Source organism: Cydia pomonella, chromosome 8, assembly GCF_033807575.1.
Source record: "Cydia pomonella isolate Wapato2018A chromosome 8, ilCydPomo1, whole genome shotgun sequence".
NCBI lineage: Eukaryota > Metazoa > Arthropoda > Insecta > Lepidoptera > Tortricidae > Cydia > Cydia pomonella.
Genome location: NC_084710.1, coordinates 7022367 through 7044198, shown reverse-complemented (window position 1 = coordinate 7044198; position 21832 = coordinate 7022367). Strand labels below are relative to the sequence as shown.

Here is a 21832-nt window from a genome sequence, read left to right as displayed (position 1 = left end):
ACCTAGATCTTAAAGTAGGCGGTTACAGTATACTACTATAGGCCCTTAAGACGCGAGGACGTAGTAACCGATCTATAAAAATGCTGTTATCAATCATGTTATATTCGTTTCTAATTTAGCTGCAAAATTAAACCGTTGGTTCAATTTCAGTGCTAAATCCATCAGCAATGTTGCAAAGTAATAAATAATATGTAATAAAGTAATTTACTGTCACAGCGCACTGTTAATGCTCGCTTCTCGGTATGAAACGGGCATGCTCGTATGTTTATTTTAATTTGTTTTGAAAGTGTGAAATAAATGACATGCGAGCTAAAGTGATATTAGTATCTCATTAGGGACCATTATAATTAAATTTAAGTATAGCTGAATTTTTTTTATAAACAATCTCGTAATGTCAATTGCAAAAAGCAAATTGATGGCGGACTAACTGATTTGTCAAATGTTATGAGAATTTTGGAAAGGTTACATTTTAAAACGTTTTGTATGTAATTAGAAACCTATCAATGTTTTTAAGTGAGACTTCTGATATCGAAAGAAATGATCGGAATGAGATCTGAATGACAATTTATTTAAATGATTCCGCCTCCTCTTTAGGCTAACGTATGTCTTTCAAAGCAACATGTTTTCATGCCTCGATCTTTCTCTTGACGTACCAAGAAACATGTCTAGTCGAAATAAAAGCCCCACGAATCACTGTAAATGTATAAAACCGGTTAAGCATCGCCAACCACGTTTATCACTGCTGGAGCCAACTTAAACTATTCAGGGTCCAGAGCTTCTGTCGCCAATCGAATGTCTGATTTCAATTTAGATTAGCCTTTAAACATGCAGCGTAAAAGCTTATCTAACAAGTACACCTGTTAAAGTCAAAATAATTTATGGGCAGCCCCATGGCAGTCTCGTTAAATTGCGAATGGATATAATCTGACCGCGAATTTCCATATCGCTATATAGTCGTTTCGCGCTTTGTCTTTTTCACTCTATTGTTATTTTATTTGCGAGATATTTATAAAGCAGATTTAAATGGACCGTCTGTCAGTTCAATTATAATATTTACCGCTAGAACGCTTTTATCTTTATGGACTTCTGTATTTCAAACATTCAAATCTAGTCTAAAGCATTTGACATGGAATACTTTTTAAGCAACTGTCATTTTCAAATGGAATATGTATCAAACTTGATTTTTATCGTTATTGGCTGTAATAAAATCGCTCGTTTTGCCATGTTTTATGCTAATTCTACAATATTTGATGACATCCACGATAGCTATAATAGTAAATTCTCTTTTGATATTATTGATATCGTTTTTGTGAATTTATAAATTATTAGCAATCGTATTATAAACAGTATTTATTTTACAATTTACGAGACCGGGACATAATCGCGCATAATTAAGTTTTAAAACCGCAGCGCACACTCAGGTAGCGTTAGGATTCAGACTACACCAGCATTACTGCCGCAGTAATGCGGCGTAACATTGCTGCCGCAAATGTCAAACTCAATGTTGCTGCCAATCAATCAGTCACTGCAGTACAATACTGCCGACTGCATTACTGCAGAAAACGTCAAATTTAATATTAATGGCTCGATAAAATTACCCTTTTTGGCGTTTCCTGCAGTAATGCTGTCCTGGTTCCTGCCTGAGCCCCTAAGCCCCTGGCCCTGTAGTAGGCATTAGCCGCCCTTTTCTCAGCACCCATCATAAAGACAGCTGCCCCTAATACCTGGCTACCCTAGGTCCGAGTCTACTGGGCCTTGGGGGCAAACCACCGTTGCCTGGATCCTCATGAGTTCGTGCGCGTATTGTATTGTTACTTACACGCTAAATGTCACATTCACATTACAATAAAGATCAGTAAGTTACTCACCTCTGATAATTATGCTGCTGGTTATGAATGAGCGGCTGCGTCGGCTGCGCCAGCAAGAGCTGCTTCTGCTGCTGTTGCCGCTGCAGCATCTGCTTGCCGAACACCCCGTAGCCGAAGCCGTAGATCTCGTCCTCCTCCTTGTCGGTCAGGCAGCTGGACGGCTGTTGAACATAAGACTAAATTGGTATGTTATAAAATACTAGGTTAGATGCGTGGGTGAAGGTTAGTGGGGACAAGAAGTTTCTATAATTTCATAAGCCATCTATTATTTGCTAATTTATTGTTTTTATTGTCTAGTCATTCCAGCTAAATAGTTAAAAGCCGTATTCGGGTATGTTTTATAAAATAGTTAATATCTTGATTTTACATTTCTTTAGCCGGCCAGAGGCCTATAAAAAGGTATCACGTTCCATTCTAATTTGAATCTTTATTTTAACAAGTCAAAACTGCATTCGTCTTGGCACGTTTTGATATCTGCTGAGCTGCTAGGCTAGAGGCTATAGTGTGCATGTGAGCTGCCTTTTAAGTAAAACCAAGAAGTCCCAGAACACAAGTCTTCAAGTGTAAGCTTGTTTCATAATATTTGTTAGGTATTTGATTTAATTTTAAAGCTCGAATGCGCTTCCTGAACCTCAGTTATGGATATCCTAAGAAGAATAATAAAATCGGCTTGTGAAATTATAGCATGCTAAAGTATCTATAAAACAACAGAGCTAATGGGGAAATATTTAATTTGACAGTACGAGGTTACGTGCAATTATGATTAGGTGAAATAGTTAGTGGAGTGAGAACCGGGGCTAATGAATTAATCTAAGTTTATATGCGTAGCTTTGATATGACTAGTCTAAAACTAAATGGGAATTTTATTACCAGGGATGACTATTTCTGTATTTAACACAAGTTGCTACGATAGTAGTAGGACAATATTCTGTCATACTTTTAATAAGTATTAAAGTAAATAAGTTAAAATGTAATAATACTAACCTTTTATTCGCAGTAACAGCGACATATTGATCCTCAAAATACATACGTATATTTTGACTTACGACGAATACGTACATTATTCCTGCTATAACGGAAATAGCCATCCATCCATTTATCAATAAATACTTAACATGTATTGTCGATCGTCGACTTCTATTTGTGATTGGTTCTCACTTCCTTTATTTGTCAGAAGCACCTTAATTACTACCGATAATAAGTACCCTCGTCATATTTTTATTATTAATTCGATAGTAAATCACCAAGAAGTGATATCTTAAGAGAATAATAAGAGAAAGTAAAATGAACAAACCAGTTCTAAATCTAGTCTCGGAAGCCTCTTGGTTACCTTTGTTTTAGTTTTATTAATATCCTGAATGATCATTAAGTAGTAATATTTCAATACCCATGAAGTCTATTGAAGAACGAAGTTTAATTATTCCTCTATAAATAAAATTACTTCTGCTTATTGGCAAACAGTAATTAACGTTAATATTACTTCGACAACTTCACGATAACATTTACCTATCAATAATACCTGTCAATTAATACCCAATTTCATTTTAAATAATTTATGTGTAGGTTGTTGACCTCTGATTTTTCATGGTAGGTATTACTGGCTATATTAGGCAATTTTCAGAGACGGTTCAATAAGAACTGAACGATAAGTACGTTAATAGAAATTCGGAGCCCAATATTCTATAGGTAAATCACGGTTTTGTACATTTTGTTGGCATTCTCGGTTAAGGCGCAGGGTAGGGCAAGGCATACAAACCTTGTGCAAGTTTTAAGCATTTAATTTCATATTTTGCTTGTATATATTGGATATACGCAGAACTGAATGTAGACATTATTCTTTATTAAAAATATATATATACAAAAATACAAAAGAAAAAAATAATAATACATCAAGCCGTAGCTAACAGAAAAATAAGCATATTTACCAAAAATAATAACTGTAGCGCAAACAAAAACGAAGAAAAACGCGCATAAAGTTTGTATGGAAAGAGCTTGCTCTACCCTTCGCCTTAATCGATAGTACGAGCAGGATTACTAAATACCATCATAATTTCAGCCGTTTTCTTAGTAGGTGCTAAGAAACTCTAGAATAGAGTTCCTTCGCGCTTCGCTTGCAGCAAACGCCCATGTAGCCAAAATGCTTATGGTGAGGCACGTCTTCTAAGACTGGCTTGCTTTGCGCCGCAATTCGCAAGTTCCTCCCAAGGTGGTTCGTTCTTTTTAAACATACCTAAAAATATGTTGTTAAACGCTCGCTGCAAGGAGACAACTTCTGCTTATAGTTTCTCCGTAGAAAAATAAGTATGTCCCCTGATATGAGCGCAAATTGTCTCACGGAAAGAACGGCGTGGAAAGTAAATGAAAGGCTGTAGGAAAGCCCAATAGAGCTATTCTAAAAAAGAAACTCACTAGATAAATCAGCTGCTGGGACAGACTGGTCGTCAGATTTTTCAATGCCAGCGACCCAGAGCTGGTTGACGGCGGGATCTGCGGTGTTCCAGGCCCGCCTATGCCCTCATGCGAGGGAATATCTCGCACTCGTGTCTCCGTAGGGAAGTAACTCACCAAATAGCATCATTTGACATAAACAAAAACCGGCTGACGAAAGAAAACGGCCGAGATTGTGTAAAAGAGAGCCTAGATAGTGAGGACACTTACCGAGTATTTCCCCGGCACATAAATCGGCTGCGACAGACTAGTCGTCAGATTGTTCAGCGCCAACGACCCTGGGCTGGCTGACGGCGGGGTCTGCGGGGTACCAGGCCCGCCTAGGACCCGCATTCGAGGAGACATCTCCTCCCACTCGTGTCTCCGTAACTCCTCGAGGTGGTCGAGGACGTCCCCGTAGTGCGTGGAGAAGAGGTCTGCGTAGCGGGATGCTAGGCCTTCGAGATAGCCTCGGTCTCCATCCTGGAAAAAAATAAGTAAGTAAGCATACTGGCCATCGACAATGCATTATCTGGATACTTTTTGGCTAACATCATCTGATGAAAGTGATAAGTGATAACCATGTAATTGCTATCCTTATACCAATATGTTTTAGTACTACCAATATGTATACTAAAGTATACTATTTATTAACGTGTTAATTTTACATACGTTTTAAAATTCATTTGGTTGATATGAGGATTAAGGGCTTATAGAAAGCAACCGGGAAAACGCTAAAACGCTAAAATGAGTATATTGAAATATGTATAATCAAATTAGCAAATTTCTGATCATTAAAGGAAATGTCAATAAATCTGCAAAATAACATGAAACTAAAACTTGTAAAGTAGTATTAAAAAACCACCGATACCACTTCAGATACAATTATAGTATTTTATGCAACTGTTGTTTAAGAGAGGTCAAAAAAGGCGAGTGGCGTGATAAAGAATTTGAGGCAAAGCCAAAAATTGGGGTGCCGTTCAATTTTAATACAAACTTTTAGCATAATTTCATTTAACTACTATTGAAACTCATAATAAAAATTATGTATAAAAACAAAACATATAAAATTGTTAGTCATACTAATTTAATGACAGAATGCTCTATAATCATAAAAACATTCTTCATAACAATCCTTAGGAATAATTTTACTTGTTATAACATACATTTCGTATAATAATTAAAATATAGTACTAAATTTTGACGAATGGTGACATAGTGTTCTATGATATAAATAAATATTATAAGACATTATTACACAAATTGACTAAGTCCCACAGTAAGCTCAATAAGGCTTGTGTTGAGGGTACTTAGACAACGATATATATATAATATATAAATATTTATAAATACATAAATACATAGAAAACACCCATGACTCAGGAACAAATATCCATGCTCATCACACGAATACATGCCCTTACCAGGATTTGAACCCGGGACCATCAGCTTCGTAGGCAGGGTCACTACCCACTAGGCCAAACCGGTCGTCAAACTATACTTGGTGTCAATCAAACTATAAAATTATACAACAATCTACCTTTTCAACTTCAAAGCTGGTCGCCGTTAGGTACGACGACGAGCGAAGCGAGGAGGAGTGTTAGGTAGAACTGCGACCATATGGGCAGAACCATATGTCTCGGAAATTGTATTTTTGCTTGTTCATTTTCACTAGGCGTTTATATGAAGTTTATCTGAATCCCTTAGGAACCACAGAGGTTCCAACTCACACTGGCCGCTGCTTTGCGGTAAAATGATATATGTCGACAGACGTAAAGTACGGATGTAGGTCAGTTTGACGCTTAGAAAAATCGATTATGTTCCATGCAAATATAATGTTTAAGTTTTTTTTTATTAATTAGTAATTCAGAGTGGTTAAACTTTCAGCAAACTCAATCAAATAAATAAAGTTTATGAACGATTTGCCGAGGTTTGATTGTGAAACCACACCTTCAATATTATGCTGTTGGTTTTCATGAATAAAAAACGTTCAGAGTATAAAATAGTATACAGAGTGAACATTATACTGGTTGCCTGTTATGCAAATACATTACTATGCTACTAAACTATAATTACTTTCGAAATTATGCAATTCGTTTTTATTGTATTTGTTTTTATACCAAATCATAATTTCTGCATATCAAAATTATGCAATTCAAATTATGAAAAATGAAATTTCGCAAATTGTTATTATTAAAAACATTACACACCCCAAAAATTGTTAATAAAGACGCCACGAGTATTTTTAGACTTTTTTTTTTTTTTTTTTTTTTTTTTTTTTTTTTTTTTTTTTTTTTTTTTTTTTTTTTTTTTTTAAATCTACATATTTAAAAGGAGCCTTTATCAATGAGACATGTCGGCTCCGTTGGGCCTCTACATTACAGTTTCAATGTGTTACGAGTTGTCAAAAAAACTGTACACGAATTTCGCAGTTTTAGACAGCGGTTCCGCCAATATCGAGTGAAAAACCTCAATATCAGTTACTGCATAACCCCTAGCTTCAAATAGTTGCGCCCTCTTGTCTCGAGTCCGAACACATTCCATTAGGAAGTGCTGTACATCCTCGACAGAGCCGCAAATATCGCAGTTGGGCCACTCTGCTTTCCTCATCAGATGAGCAAACATATTTAATGGAATGTGACCGGACCGAAGCCTGTGAGCACGTACAATATTCGCCCGGTTTAAGTCGGCCACTTCCCACCAAGGTATCCGAGGAGGCTCACATTGGATGGTCTTGTACCATATTCCTTTTTCTTGCGATCTTGCATCAAAGAACTCCTTCCAGCGACCATACATTTTTCCTTTATACTGAGCGACTATTTCTAAGAAGTCTGGAGCAACATCAACCTCAGACCCCTCAGAAGCAGCCGCTGCCGCCAACCGGTCAGCCTCCTCGTTTCCCACCAAGCCGATATGTGACGGAACCCACTGTATTTTCAAACACCTTCCGCAATTTCGGAGCTTAGAGATTAGCATTAAGATTTTGTACGCCAGTGAAAAGCAACGTTCGCCTAAGGCACACCTGCTCAAATGTTGAATGGAACTTTTACTGTCCGTGAAAATTGCCACATTGGGATAATTTTTATTTTCAACAAACACTAAAGCCTGATAAATCGCAGAGTTCCGCGGTCATTATAGAAACTCCAGCTGAAATTTTATATTGTGCTCTTGTGGCACTAAATGGATCGAAAAAGGCAGCCCCTATTTTTTTATCGCACTTCGATGCATCAGTGAATATTCTATAAAAATTAATATATTTTCTATTCAGTTCTTGAACCACATCAATACGCAGAGCATTGGCGTCGTGTGTGTGTTTTGCACCAACAACAGATTCTAAGCCGCTGTGCAAGACTTCATGTAATTCAATTTTTGACACCCAAACATCTAATTGAAACATTGGTAAAGGGAATGACGGCTGAATATGCTCTACAGAGATTTCCTCATTTACGACAGCTAGCAAAGGTTTTTTCCTTGTCTTAGTCCAGTACCCTCTTTGGCATGAGGCCCGCAACTCCAGAATCTCATCAACCGTGGCGTTATCTGACCAGGTCAGTGATTTCAAGCAAAACCTAGTGGCCAAGAACCATCTACGAAGATGCAATGGCACAAGACATAGTTCACTTTCCATAACGTGAATCGGTGTAGACCTGATAAAGCCTCCGATTACCCTTAGAGCTTGGTTTTGAATTTTTTCAAGCTTAAAGATGTGTCTGTTGGCGCTATTGTGAAAAAGTGCACTCGCCTAATCCAGTCTACTTCTAATCAAGGATATGTACAACCTCCGTAGGTGCTTAGGATGTATTCCCCAAGACGCGCCAGCTAAAGTTTTTAAAATGTTAAGGTATTTTTGAGATTTTTTCAACCACATAATTAATATGCTGTCCCCATCGCAGGTGTTGGTCTAGCAATACACCTAAGTATTTAGTAGATTTATCAGAGCAAAGCGGTTGTCCTCGGATTAATAGGTTAACTTGTTGTTTTTTATCACCTTTGCTGAAAATACAAAACTTTGACTTACTAGCTGAGACCTCTAGTCCTAAACTGTCTAAAATTTTTAACATTGAGTTTAAACTATCTTGCATTAAGCAGACACTGTCATGTAAGTTATTTTGCCTGACATATAGCACAAAGTCATCAGCATATTGGGAAATTGAGACATTGACTATGTCGGTACAAATCTGATATGTAGCAATGTTAAACAGAAGAGGGGAAAGTGGATCCCCTTGAGCTAGACCCTTGTCTGTCCACCGCACCATAGAAAAACCGACCTCAGGATCTCTTAGCAGAAGATGCCTCTCGCTCAAGAAGGCCCATAAATATCTACAAAAATTGCCCCCAACTCCTAAGGTATCTAGAATATAAACGACTTTAGAAACCGAAACATTGTTATATGCACCTTCAATGTCTAAAAAACAAGCTAGAGTACAAGTGTTTTTGGCAAAACCCACTTGTATGTGGGATATTAAGCGAGCTAGGCAGTCCATACAGGATAGACCTTTCCTAAAGCCAACGGTATTTCGGGATAGAATCTGGTTGTGTTCTATAAACCATTCCAGGCGTCTCGCTAGCATTGTGTGGAATATCTTAGATACACAGGACATCAAAGAAATCGGTCTTAGCTTCGAAGAGTTATCTTGACTTGACTTAGGAATAGGTACGACCTGGATAACTCTCCACTGCCTGGGCACCTCACCTGACACAAAAATCAAGTTATACAATTTAAGTAGAAATAACAATGCTTGTGATGGCAGATTGCATAACACAGCATACGTGATTCCGTCTACCCCTGGAGAAGATTTCTTATTTTTTAGACACCTTGTTAATTCTTCTAGCGAAAATTCTACCTCTAATTGTGGGTTCACAGATGTAAACGTCGGTGACTCCTGTCGCACGAAATCAGGCGTGAGAGAACGCAAGAGTTCGACTTTTTTTTCTTCAGATGCATCAACCCTAGAACGCTTATGACCTTTTATCCACTTCATACGATTCCACATGTCAGACGCAGAAGTAGTTTCAGCTATACTTTGGCAGAACTCCCGCCAACTCGACGCCTTAGCATTACGAATGAGGCGTTGTGCACCTGCAACCTTTACTTGCAAGAGTTTTAGATTATCAGGGGTCGGATTCCGTCTGAATTTTGCTAATGCTAGTCGCCTTTGAGCTACAGCCAAAGACAACGAGGCATTCCAATAGTTTTTGGGTTTGAAATTCCGTGTTGGGTCAGTACACGTTTTAATTACAGGAATATTAATAGTTAAGGACTTACTGACACCAGTCTCAAAGATGTCATAAGTAACTTGAACATCGTTTTGCGTAGGAATTGGCTGATTGGAGAGGTATTCTTTTAGGAATTCGCGAAAGCCAGGCCAATCCGCTTTTCTAAAATTTAATCTTTGCTCAAAGTGCCCGATATCCCGATAATCTAAACTAAACTTCAAAATTAGATGATCACTCCCTAAATGTTCATTCATAACCTGCCAGGTAAAATCAACAGCAATATCAGACGAGCAAAAGGTGATATCTGGAGCACTTTCCTGGAGTGACCCATTTACGAGTTTAACCCTTGTCGCATTTCCATCATTTAGAGATACAAAACCATGCTCGAGTGCTGAATCAAACAGCTGATTTCCTCTAACGTCACATTTATATGACCAGTTAGTATGATGGGCATTGAAGTCCCCAGCTACTAATGATTTACTCGAAAGAGCCGTGAATATTGAATCCCAGTTGAGTTGAGTTGTTCGCACTGATGAAGGGCAGTACAGTGATACAATGTTATTTAAAGAGGCACAGTTTAAAAGCTTAACACATACAATTTCAATACCAGGGTTATTTAAGGCAATGTGAAACGACTGGGCCTTAATGGAGTTATGTATAATGACCGCGACACCCCCATACGAGTCGAATCTATCATTACGAAATATAGTATAAGAGTTTATATTGAGTGTATAGTTACTATCAAGCCATGTTTCACTAACGAAAGCAATGTGAACCTTTTCACTATTCAATAGGGCTTCAAATTCAACTAACTTAGGCCTAATACTTTGCGAGTTCCATTGCATGAAATTCAATTTTGATTTTCTAAAGAAACTAGCCATTTACATTTGGAGAAAACAACTTAAAGAAATCTACGGAGTTGAAAATACTCATGAGCAGTACAACAAGTTCCTTAACTAAAATTTTAGCTATGAGGCTTATCTTATTGGTCCAGTTATCTTGAGACATAAGAATGGTTTTGACACCTTCAATAATTTGTGTAAAAACCGTGGAGCTCTCGTTGTTATCCCTAGCGGTAAAATCTTCGTTATTAGGGGAGTTCAAGGGTGATGGGGATATGATTTGTCTTGGTTGCTGGGCCTCTTCCTGGCTTTTCACATTCTCGTTCTGTCGAATGTCTTGATCTGTCATCTCTTGTTGCAGTTGCGTATTATTCCTCAACTCTTGGGCTGCGCATGGTTCGACGGTGTCGTCGGAATTTTTATTTACTTTTTGTGATAGGATCGTCTCTATATGATTTTCCCACAATAACTGGTTTCGAAATAGGTGGCATTTCATGAGTCCTGGACTCTACACTTGGCATTTTCTTGTTCTCGCTATAGATCCACATTGCTTTTTTATAAGTACAGGCCTCGGATGCCATTATTCCCCGAATTTCTTTCTCTTTTAAGAAGACCGGACACGATTTGTTTAAGGCCATGTGGGGACCTTTGCAGTTGATACATTTAAAATTAGTTGTCACACAATTGGCGTGTCCTCCTCCACATTTCGGACAGATCATTTTACCCTTGGGACAAGATTTGCTTAGATGATTGTACTTCCAACATCGAGAGCATTGGCTGACAGGAAAATTATATGGCCTCACCTGAAACCGGCATCCGTAAGCGTAGATATATGGCGGTAGGGCAGCACCTTTAAAACATAAACGTATGACTTCAGATTTCGTCCACCTACCATCAGTATCTAAACGATTCAATCTTCGTACTGTTAAAATTTCCTGCTGACATTTAATATTTTTGATAAACTCTTCTTCATCAACTTCCAACTCAACTTGTTTCACAACGCCATAAGAACAGCTTGTTTCATTTGCCCAATATGTGTGTATATCGTTATTATTGAACTCTTTCAAGGTCAGGAGCTTTTCAGCCTCCTCTTTCGTATTTAGCTGTATTAGGACTTATAGAACTCATATATTTGATCCTCAAAACTCCTTTGATATTATTATGCTGTAGTAATTTGGCCAAACTGAATTGTTTTGGGAGCCCTGATTTCGAAGCCACATACACTTCGATTTTTTTTTTCCAACACCGAAAATCTCTCAGCCTCTATTTCACTAGTACGACCCATGCGTAAACCCTTTGGTCTCTTCCCCACAGTGCAAAAACTAGCATCCGACGTACAGCTGTCATCACTCAGGTCACCAACAGTCGATGATTTATCCAAATATTGTAGCACATCCGACATGGCATCGACTTCCAGCAGGGACTCCGCTTGGCTAAAACCACTTAAATTCAAAAAGTTTCCACCACGGCTTCTCGTCGAAACCCAAGAAGGCAACTCATTTGACCGCTGGCCACACTCGATGATGGTGGAGTCAAGAGACTCCGCCCCTTGACTTTTTTCACTCATTCCTGTTCCCAATTCACAAAAATTTACAATAAATGAAATTAAAATTAAATAAGCAAATATTTTCCTCCCGTCACACTTGACACACGTCAATAAAGTCCTTTTTTAGACTCAGTTAAACAACGTTGCATATAATACTTTTTAGACTCAGTTAAACAACGTTGCATATAATACTTTTTGTCCGACCAAGCACTTTGAAATAACATCGTAAAATCAAATATTTTTCATGTCATCTATCGCGATTTTGAAGGCAGCAAATTTTGAGTTCTTGGGCCATCACTGATATTTCTTCAGGCATAGACACTAAGTTTTCGTCTTAATCCATTTTAACTTGAAAGACAATGTTTTTTAACACTAAAGTGAAGTTTTTATTCGACGACCACAATAACTACATTCAAGAAGTAGCAAAAAATGGAGGGTACGGGCGGGAAAATTAATGAATGAAATTGAAAAAACTTGTCAATGGTTCACTTATTTGTCAGAGATGACATTTAAAATAAGGTTGGCAACAATGTATTTCATACAATATTTTTTAAGTGGTCATTACACCAAGTATCGAAAAGTGCCAAAAAGATACTGCGTGTATGCACAAATGCGTTTTTGGGGAATATACTAAAGACTTGTCTTGACAACTATATGGTAGGGTTTTAAAGATGTGTGCACGACCCTTTAAATGACAAATAAAAGTACGGGAGTAGAAAAAACATTTTAACATAATATTCACAATGTAGCTCCTAATGTCGAGCATGGACTACAGTCCCGGAAACTCAAGTAATTACTACAAACACGGAAAAATTAACAAACTGTAAAAAGCCAGTAATTAGCAATACCTAGAGACCTATTTGGCTGAAATAATTCCTTCCTTCCACGCAATTTCCGCCTGAAACCCAAAAAAAAGGGGCAAAACGTTAAGGGAGGCAATTAAGGATCAAGGTCTGAGTTATGGGAGGGATTTTAAAATTGAGAATGTTTGACTGCTCATAATGAACTCGTCGACCTAACTAAATACGCTTTATTGGATACACGTGAATAAATAATATGTTTGATATAAATAAAATATCAAGTCATTCGATATAATTGGCTGGATGGAATGGCATGAAACGCTTTTATTCCAGCAATTAATAATACTATTAAACGTGAGAAACTCACTGAAACTAAACACCTACGCCTGACCAATTAAAAGAGCAATTACCGCGCCCGCGCCCTAATAAGAAAACGCTACACTCGGTACACAAGTTAAAACAAATATGAATCGAGAGAATTGACCGCGCGGGGAAGCCGCAAGGAAACTAAAATAAACAGTAGAAATAATCTCAGCGCAAACGCAAACGAAGTCTTTCATTAAGACCTTGGAATATAGGCTACGTCCAACAGACTGCCTATGTCGAACAGTTTCGTAGATCACGTATAGGTACTCTTTTTATCGTATTCCACGCATTGAACCGTACTGTTCAGTTGCATTTTTTTTATTGGGAAAAAAACAGACATAGGCGGACGATACAGAAAAGAGGATATTGGTTTTTACATTATAGGTGCAACCTACATCCTGAGACAATTCCCACATTCTATATAATTAGGAACAAAAACATCCCATTTTTGACCCTGGAATTATTTTTTTGTTGATAGTTGTCATATATATCGATACCTTCTACGTTTTTTACATATTTAATATAACTAACATTTTATATACTCGAACATTGTATACTGAGGCAAGTCACTTGCACTACTGTTCGCGGTGCAGTTAACGCGGAAAAAAGTGTGGCATACTGATACAACTCACTAGGTCGACGTGGTAAACAACGCTGATAATAACAATTAAAATTAAAATTATTTGATAAGTTTCAAAAGGTTTTAATAGTTAATTTTTATTATAGTTAAATAACATACAATTCTACTTCAATTTAAATATTATCGTAAAAATTGTCTAATTTTGACGAATACTGGATCAAGTGCGTGTTGGATCCGGTAAAATACGCGTATACTATATATGCACTCTTATATCACAAATTGCGATAAATTTTAAAATTCCATTAATGCAGACATAATCTAAGATATTTCACCAGATCAAATCCAAAATTATATGGAAGTAAATTAACAAATAAGGAAGTTACGTTCCGTTGTACCTTTGAACCGCTCTCCTGCAAAATCCTGATTTTGCACTTGCCTCAGTGTACTTAGGAGGTATCGATATAAGTAAACGTATCTAGACGAATTTGACGTTTGCGCTCTTACACGATATAGCCGCCAATTCCAATAAGTGACCACAAATCATCTTAGAACATCTAAAAGGAAATAATCTGTGGTCCTGGGAACTGAAGACGTGGACCTCGGGCGAATAATTCCTCGGTCCCGGATAAACATTGCCTCCGTGGAAATATTTCGGTTTGCGTCTTTATCTGAGATGCTTGCGTAAATAAACCGAGAAATATTAAAAATATTTAGGCCGCCGATTTTCATTTGGCCGTGGATATAATGAGTTTGATAAAGTTGAGACCGTTTAGCTAGACGGTGGAATATATTTTTCTTTGAGAATTTATTGTTCTACATATGTATGATAGTGTATAGCTAGGTAACTTTTTAGTATTTAGATCATTAGACACTAGTTGGTAGTGGAATCGCAGGTTATACAACATATAGTAGTATGTACGGGCTCTAATTAAAAAGCGAGTTGCGACATTCGAAAATAAAAATTCTAATATGGTTAGTTTTTTTAAGTTCGAATGCTACTTACAGAAAGGAACATATGGAGCGAGGAACAGCTCGGCTCGAGACACTGGCTACAAGATCATTTTCGAATGCCGCTGGGAAATGATACTAAGAGGTAATTTAATTGGATTCCTCGCCAGCTGAAGTGCATGAAAAAGATGGGTCTCACCTCATATCGTATATTTACGTGGCGAGACAGACTGTCCTGAACTGGTAGGACGAACTGTTAGACTCGCTATTCCATTTGTGCCCAAAAATCTCCTGCGACCGCGAAGTCACAAGCTTTTGGCCGTCCCAATTATAGTACGGTCGCCAAATCTCAAAAGCCCTCTAGAAACACGATTTAATTGACTCGGCTCGGCCTTACCCACAACCGGTATCAATGTGTTCGGACAGTTCTCCTGATCACCGTACATGCGGTAGTAAAGCGGAAAAATGGTGGAGGGGATAGTAATGACGTCACAAAGATGGCGGCCGGACCTATTCTTTTTGGCGGTGTATCTCGAAAACCACTTAACCGATTTTAATCATCGAGGTGTCAAATAATAGCTTATATTATGGAGATTATTTCCTTTTCTACAAACATTTACGTGAAACCTATAGGAAAAAAAATAATCACAAAAAACAGTTTTTTTATAAAATTATTTTTTTTTATTTTGTAAAAATCTCCGTAAATATTAGCATTTCGCAAATTTTGTTTAATATAAAACATATTGCTTCATTATCAAGGAATATAATGAGCCTTAAAACATACAGATCGAGTAATAAACAATGAAGCTACACTCATATATTTGCGCATGGGTAACGATAACTGGCTTTTACCGGTCGAAACTGTGGTGACTGTTACGATACGTATTGAATGGAATTTATAGAGTATCGGTTTTAATTACTGAAATTATAATGACAATTATAAAAACCAGACACAATAATGTTACCTTACTTCGACGTTTAGTCTCTTTTTTCGTCTTAATCATAGGTAGGTACATATTTCTTTTTACTTAAAATTTTTATACAGGGTGAACTTTTAACCACCAGTCATACTCTGCGCAGCGACTTTATAGGTCATACTGAACAACTTTTACTATTAGTAGTCCCCAAGCCGCTCCGAGGCCAGATTTAATTGACTCAGCTCGGCCTTACCCACAACCGGTATCAATGTGTTCGGGCGTTTCTCCTGATCACCGTACATGCGGTACCTAGTAAAGCGGAAAAATGGTGGGAGGGGATAGTAATGACGTCACAAAGATGGCGTCCGGACCTATTCTTTTTGGCGGTGTATCTCGAAAACCACTTAACCGATTGTATTCATCGAGGTGTCAACTAATAGCTTATATTATGGAGATTATTTCCTTTTTACAAACATTTACGTGAAACCTATAGGAAAATAATAATCACAAAAAACATTTTTTTTATACATTTGGTTGGTAGGTTTGTCTTATGTTTTAAAGCAGTAAAATCTTTCAAGTCGAAACACAGTATAAATATACATTTTGTTGTCTAATCTAAAAGTATGATGTTCATTGTTTAAGACTGATTAGTGATTACTGAATTAAATAACATGCTATTTGTTATTTTTGTTTTATTTTTTAAATCAGGTATTAATTTATTCACTATGTATCACTATACAGGCAAAATGTGTAGGTATCATAGTTGGTCTGTAAGTACTTACTACTTGTGTCGAATATAGGTATAAGATGAAATTTTAACCACCAGCCATACTCAGCGCAGTGACTTTACAGGTCATACTGAACAACTTTTATTATGGGACCAATGCCGAATTACGCAAGAAAATTTGGATCTGGAATGACACCCACTGGCTGTGCCCTACCACACAAAGCGAGATGACATTCACAATGCCCATACCTCTCTTTTGGACGTAGTTTAAGGACGTACTCGGGTCCATGACGCATGCTCGCCACACCGCTGCTTAAAATAAGCTGACGCACCGTAAATTGAACTGCGTAAAAATCGCAAAAAATATTACACGGAGATCTTATGGCAGGCACCGTACCGGTGACGTAAAAGACGCAACTGTTTTGCGAACAAAAAAGATTCACGTGAAGCACGTCACTGCGATTCCGTACCGTCACCGTTTTTTAAACAGCGGTGTGGGGAGCATGCGTCAAAAACGGTACGCATACGACGCGTCACTGCGATTCCGTATCGTGACCGTTTTTTAAGCTGCGGTCTGGTCGCACCTTGTATTGTATTGTATTCGGGCGATTTTTCCGCAACTCGACGACTTGCGCCTATTTTGCGTGATATGTTGGGGGTGGGCTAGTCCTGCCAGCCCAGCTCCTCGAGGAATCCTATCAAACCTTTGATGTTGAGTAGGACCTCGGGGAGGTCTCTCGGAGATCCGAGATGTTTAGCCCTGTATGGAGTCACTCCGCTGCATTCCAGCACCACGTGAGAGGCTGTTTCTTCTGTCTCCATGCAACCTCGGCACAGGGGACTGTCTGTGACACCTGTTGTGAAAAGATGTTTGTTAAATAGTCCATGACCTGTTATGACACTGGTTACCATACTCAGTCGGACCTTCCCTAGTTGCAGGAGCGCCCTTGTGAGTTTTCCGTTGATGCCAGGCATGGCTTCTTTTGCCTGTCTGCATCCAGTCTGGTTCAGCCAGTGTTCTGTGTGTAGTTTCCCTGTACGTGCCAGCAGCATTGAGCGTACCTTGCTAAATGGTATCGGAAGAATCGGTTCCGGACCAATCGCCCCCGCATTCGATCCTTGCCTGGCAAGCTCGTCCGCAGCATCGTTACCTCGGGATCCACTGTGTCCCTTGATCCATTGTAGGGTGATCTTGTTATTATGACATACCTCCATTAGTCGTTCGTGGCATTCGTGTATAAGTTTGGATGTAACTATATGGCTATTTAGAGCCATTAAGACTGCTCTACTGTCGGAGAGTATGCGGATGGAGGATCCTACTACCTTCCTTGCAGTGATGGCAGCCGCCGCGTTTATGATGCCCATGCACTCAGCTTGGAATACCGAGTTATGGGCTCCTAGCGGAGTGGTGATCGACATGTTCAGGTCTTCTGAGAAGGTTCCAGAGCCCGATCCGCTGTCTGTTTTGGACCCATCAGTGAAGATTCTCAGCTCCCGGGGATTGAGTCCTTCATGATTGTCGTCCTCATATAACTGTATTTTGTACCTTTTATCGAAGATAGCTTGTTTGTGAATCCGGTCCATGCCTGACCTAAGCACTGGAAATTCGTCATACACCTTTTCCAGGCATTTTGTGTGAAGAGCTCCTGTGATGTTAGACCATATCTTGAGGGTTCGCAACCTTACCGCTGAGAGACTGGCCTCTTGCTGTATGTGTAGGTGCAGCGGTGGAAGGTTTAGCATGACCTCCATGGCTGCAGTCGGGGTAGACCTCGTGCAGCCAGTGGTGGCCGCGCATGCGAGCCTTTGAAGTCTTTGTAGTTTGTCTCGTACGTTGCCTAGGTTTGTTCTTGGCCACCAAACCAGAGCACCGTAACAGAGTAAGGGGCGGATTATCGTCTTATAGAGCCAGAGGGTAATTTTCGGGTTGAGTCCCCACCTCTTACCAATCATCCTTCTGCACTGCCAGAAGACAACTCCCGCCTTGTCTATCCGTTTGTTGATGTGGTTGTTCCAATTGAGTTTATTGTCGAGAGTTAGTCCTAAGTACTTAACTTCATCGGACAGCTGTAGCTCAGTTTGGAAAAGTGTTGGTGTGGTAAAGTTGGTCGCACCTTTATATGGGACAGTCAAAATTTTTTTCGCGATTTCGGAATTGGTCCCATAGTAAAAGTTGTTAAGTATGACCTATAAAGTCGCTGCGCAGAGTATGACTGGTGGTTAAAAGTTCACCCTGTATAAATTTTTTAAGTAAAAAGAAATATGTACCTACCTATGATTAAGACGAAAAAAGAGACTAAACGTCGAAGTAAGGTAACATAATTGTGTCTGGTTTTTATAATTTTAATTATAATTTCAGTAATTAAAACCGATACTCTATAAATTCCATTCAATACGTATCGTAACAGTCACCACAGTTTCGACCGGTAAAAGCCAGTTATCGTTACCCATGCGCAAATAAATGAGTGTAGCTTCATTGTTTATTACTCGATCTGTATGTTTTAAGGCTCATTATATTCCTTGATAATGAAGCAATATGTTTTATATTAAACAAAATTTGCGAAATGCTAATATTTACGGAGATTTTTACAAAATAAAAATAAATTTTTTTATAAAAAAACTGTTTTTTGTGATTATTTTTTTTCCTATAGGTTTCACGTAAATGTTTGTAGAAAAGGAAATAATCTCCATAATATAAGCTATTATTTGACACCTCGATGATTAAAATCGGTTAAGTGGTTTTCGAGATACACCGCCAAAAAGAATAGGTCCGGCCGCCATCTTTGTGACGTCATTACTATCCCCTCCACCATTTTTCCGCTTTACTACCGCATGTACGGTGATCAGGAGAACTGTCCGAACACATTGATACCGGTTGTGGGTAAGGCCGAGCTGAGTCAATTAAATCTGGCCTCGGAGCGGCTTGGCGACCGTACTATTACACGCACTGTAGCACATAAAAACTCGCCTGCTGTGCGGGCTCTAAGGCTGCTGAACTCCCTTCTGTCATGGGCACCAGATTGTGATATGTTTGCAAGTCGATGGACGGCTGTGTATCAGATGTGTCTGCGGTATTGCGAGGTGATGGACGAAAGATGATTGTGATCTGTTTTTCCTAGTATGTAATCCTATCATATAATCTGAATTGTACAGTGCTTTGGTCTCGACTGTAATGCTGTATATATATATTAAAATATTAAATAAATATTAAATTAAATATCATTTTATTATCATTACGTTCACGGTTACTGTTATTTCCGCGTTCCCGTCTGCGTCAAGTGAAAATAGAATCGCAAATGCATCAATGGAGAACCGCACTTAGAATTCAACCAGCGGCCGCACATCGAGTCAAAGATGGCCGGGGGTTTATTTCCATTTTTAAATGAGAGCGGCTGAGAGCTTTGTCGGCTTGGAGTTTGTGCTCTGCGTTTTAAGTGGATTAAATCGCTCCACGCTCGTAAAACCGACAAGTGCTCGAGCTAAGAATTAAAGTAACGGTTCGACTTTTGCATGAGAAAGTGCTCGCGGGACCTCGCTTCGCACTCACTCCGCGCAATTTGATGCGGCAAGGGCTTATTGTTTTGGTGGAAATCCAGTTTGATTGAAAGCTTAGCTGAGAGCAGCTGCTTTGTGAATACTCAATGAAAGAAGTTCGCAACACTTTATTCGTAGAAGGGTTCTCAGTCTGATTGCTTATTGTAAAATACCGTCTTCATCAAGGACAATTGAAAACTAGCCACTGCTTATACTTTGCTTAAAATGCCCCAAAACATTTGTCAGAATTAAGAAAATTTATGATATCTTCTTCAGACGAGTATACTGAGTCTTGCAGGTAAACATTCCTGAACGAAAAAAAACGACCAAGTGCGAGTCGGACTCGCGCATCGAGGGTTCCGTACAAACCTGTAGGTATATATTATTATATGACGTAACTAAAACCTTACGGTTTTCGCAATTTATCCTTTATCTGTGATATAAGACGTTGCTTCGTACCAAATTTCAAGATTCTGAGTTCACAGGAAGTACCCTGTAGGTTTTGATTCCCTTGCAAGTGAAAACGTAAACGGCTGTATCTTTTGATTGCGTTGGCTTAGAAGTTTGATTTTTTTCACAGCTCCAAGGGACAGTAGACCTGAGTATTTGATATAAATTCCAGCTTGATACCTCTACGCGTTCCTGAGACAAAGGGTCTTGACAGACAGACAGAAGGGCGGACGGACGGACAACAAAGTGATACTATAAGGGTTCAGTTTTTTCCTTTCGAGGTACGGAACCCTAAAACGATATTATTTTCTGAGCTTAGTTTTATAAATGAGGACCTCACTTCATTCCCAAATAGGTTAAAAGCACTTTTTTTTGCCTTCCATTCTACAATAGAATCTATTTGTAAATGTATGTGTTAATTGTATCGTAAATTAAATAAAATTATCATCACTCGAATAAGGTTTTGTAAAAATATCAATAAATAGTCCATAAAGCTTTGAAGCATAGCGCGGTTGCTGTTCTTGAATTTTAATGGTATATTTAGACCAAGTCCAGTCGTATAGCGAATAGAAACGAGTTCATTGGATGGTCTGCCAACGACAGCTGGAATGTTTACGAAAAACAAACCGAAGAAGAAAGGCAATTCAAGCGAAACAATAAAACCCAATGTCGCTGTTCGATTTCATCTAAATAGTTCAAATGGTTTTGAAATAGAAGTGTCTGTATGGTATCTGCCGAAGATTCCGGATAAAGTGAACAGTACACCAACAATATTTTACGGGATACTGAAAGGCCAATTGATAAAATACCAAACAAATGCGACTGCGTAAAAATAACACCCGCGAAATGTGACTCGCTTCAGCAGTCCATTTCTCGGAACGTTTTAATTAACCATACCTTTGTCGCAAATTGGACAATATCAGTCGGAATTGACAGCTGTTTCGAATTTCGAATTCAGCATCCGTTAGCAAATTATATTACAAACAAGGAAGACAATTTTCGAGTATCCTGCGGAAAGAGTCAGAGCGGCGAAATAATCGATTCTGGCGGCGATGGGCCCCGAAACGTCCGTCTGCGCCATCGAACTTTACTTTAAAATGAGTATAAATTGCAAAACTTGGGAATTATTTGCGTCTCGCTTCCATGGCAATTTACTCCGTTTTTCCTGAGTTTCATTATAACAAGTTTAATTGAAGACCGCGTCCGGTACATAAATTTAAACTTTTGCCGTGCATTTAAATCTGCTTACGGTAGTTAGTTGTTCACGAATTAATGGCGGGTAAATGAGTTTCCAGTCCACTTTAAACTATTTAACATCATAAATAGGACTAGTTAGAATGTTAATACAATGTTAACTTTTATTGTTATCTTGTATATTAAAGCGATTCGTATAATATTAGCCTGACGAATTTTTATAAAAAGTTGCAGATACATGTATGTCTAACTATTCGTATGCAAGTACCTATCATTAGTGCGTAATGAATATTTTAACATCCAAGTACAACTCCTCCAATCGAAGTCAATAGCTAAATTGCTTACTTGAAAGTGTACGTTTTATATATAATCTTGAACTATTATTATATTAAGTATAATACAGTATTTACTGCACA

At 38.4% G+C, this 21832-nt stretch overlaps 1 pseudogene; it reads right to left on the bottom strand.

The window, feature by feature from the left end:
• The window catches only part of LOC133520312 (uncharacterized), a 207956-nt pseudogene that overhangs the window by 27246 nt on the left and 158878 nt on the right, over positions 1–21832 (bottom strand).